This window comes from Frankliniella occidentalis, unplaced genomic scaffold (genome assembly GCF_000697945.3).
Source record: "Frankliniella occidentalis isolate FOCC.00 unplaced genomic scaffold, Focc_3.1 Scaffold118, whole genome shotgun sequence".
NCBI classification, from domain to species: Eukaryota; Metazoa; Arthropoda; class Insecta; order Thysanoptera; family Thripidae; genus Frankliniella; species Frankliniella occidentalis.
This window is the reverse complement of record NW_026267246.1, coordinates 142,457-144,663: the sequence shown is the minus strand read 5'-3', so window position 1 is coordinate 144,663 and position 2,207 is coordinate 142,457. Positions and strand designations below refer to the sequence as shown.

The 2,207-nt window shown below is 65.0% G+C and overlaps 1 protein-coding gene across 1 annotated transcript in view; it reads left to right on the top strand.

The window, feature by feature from the left end:
- LOC113204729 (uncharacterized) overlaps positions 1–2,207 on the top strand; it is a gene marked incomplete at its 3' end in the record, with an annotated part of 243,415 nt that overhangs the window by 111,106 nt on the left and 130,102 nt on the right. The gene's annotated exons all lie outside the window — the stretch shown is intronic.

Below are 2,207 nucleotides of genomic sequence, written 5' to 3'. Positions count from 1 at the left end.
TGGGGTCAGGTGGGGTGGGGAGGCCCCGCACTGCGTGTGCGTGGTGATCGCCGCCGTCGGTCGTAACTAACTCCCGGCGCGCCGCGCGCCCCGCACGCGAGTGCGGTTTCGATTCCTCGCGCCGGGGCTGGGTCGGGCTGAGGCTGAGCGCTCTGCGTCTCCTCCTGCAGCTTGTCGGACGGGCGAGCTGCGTGGGCGGTGCCCTGACGGGTACCTGCTGCGGGCGTGGCGGGCCGTGGCGGGCCCCAAACTCGGCGTGACACCGGTACCGCCGCTGCCAATATTTGGGGTCGTAAATCTAGCGGAGACGCGCCGCCACGCCACGCCACGCCACCCAATCGCACTGCCACTCCCCTCGAGCGGGCAACGCCCCTCTCGCCGGCCACCGCCGCCGCCGCCGCCCTCTCCCCGCACCGCCCCCTCCCTCTTTCCCCTCGAGTCCATTCTGTTCGCTTCCATTCCACTCCCGTCACTTCCCTTTCACTTTTCACGTCAGCGGTTACAGTAGACCGCCCCTCCTCGCGTCGGCGGCCCCCCGTGCTCTGCACCCCGCCGCCCCCGCCCCACGCTCGCACACACATGTCTGGACCGCCATATCCCCCCCGTCCATCTGTCGGCCGCTGATTTATGTGCCTGTCTAATTGTCCGCGCGTGTCTTCGCCAAACCCGTGACAATACCGGAGCAGCGGCCGGCCCGACCCCCGCCCCACACACGAGCGCGCGTCTCATCCGTGTGCCCCTGGCCTCCGGGCCGGGCCCCACTCGAGGGCTGGCCGGCCTGGCCCGGGGGGGTGGCGGTCCTCTCAGTCCTCTCTCTTCCAACCCTTCCTCCTCGAGGAGGCCTGCTCCTATACCCGCGGGCTCGAGGATGTTGTTTTTAATCCGGCCAGCCTCGGCTGCTGGCCCGGCTGGCCGTGTCCTTGTGGCTGTGTGGGGTGCGTTGGCCCTGCACCGAGCAGCCCCTGCCCGCCCGAGCGAGGACCCTCTCTGGAGGTCGACGATCTCCTGGCCGCCCTCCCCACCACGCGACATGTAATGAATGACCTGATCTGGTGTGACCTCCCCGCCGAGGGCCGGGGCTGCCCGGGCTGCCGGGGCTGCCGGGCCGGGCGACAGGGGCTGTTTGTTTTCTCGCCCTGGTCCTCGCCCTCCCTAAGCCCCTCTAAGTCCGTGCGGCCACGCGGCACCTGCCGCCGCCTGTGTAATCGGGGCGCCCCCAAGGCCGGGGGGCGAGCGCAGCAGCAGCAGCGGCGGCCCTCCACCTCCACCTCCCCGCCCCCTCCCCTCTCCCCACACTCGACACTCCACGCGTTTAAAGTAATTGTTTCACCCACGTCCTTACCCCACCCACCCACCATACCCCTCCCCGACCGCAGCAAACTGAATTCATTCCCACTCAGCGCCCCGCTGCTGCTGCCTGCCTGCGGGGGCTGCCGGCTGGCCTCTGCTCTGGGCCCGGGGCCGAGGCCGGCGCTGAGCCCGGCGGCGCCGAGGCCGGTGCACCCGCGCACCCCCTAAACCTTCCCCCACCCCCACCACCACCATCACCCTCTATTCGCATAATGAGTGGCTTGGCTCGGCTAGTCCCGCTCCTGGTCCTGGGGCTGTTCGCGACCAGAAGAGGGTGCATTGCGTCGCCCGTGTCCACACTGTTGGAGGAATCCCAATCATTACTCTCAAAGTATCTTCGAATAATTAATAGCACACACAAACATGTAAATCTACTTACCTGTGCGCAGCAAGGACGTCCAACAGTGGAATACAACATGACATATCTGACACGGGACGTCTCGTTTTAAAATGTGATTTCCGACAGGCAATTATTGTTCGTGATGAAATACACAGCCTTATTTGTAACGAAACATTGGTTTTATAGGAAGTTGGTCGATGAGTTTCATCTTATTTCCTGTAAACCCCAAAAGAAAATAATTTTAGCAGTGTACGTACGGGACCTATAGTGCGGCGCGGCTTCGTGCCTCGGATGAATTCGCTTTTGAATTGGAGGGAAGCGCCACCTCCTTTGCCCCGCCACCAGGAGGGCGTCCTGGAGGGTGTTCTGGAGAATAATCAGTGGAGGGTCCCGCCCACGCCCGCCGTGTAGAACGCGACGCACGTGACTCCCGGGCGGGCGCACCACCTCGATAACACGTGAGAGCACCTCCTCCTCCTCCTCGTCCTCCTCCTCCTCCTCCTCCTCCTCCTCCTCC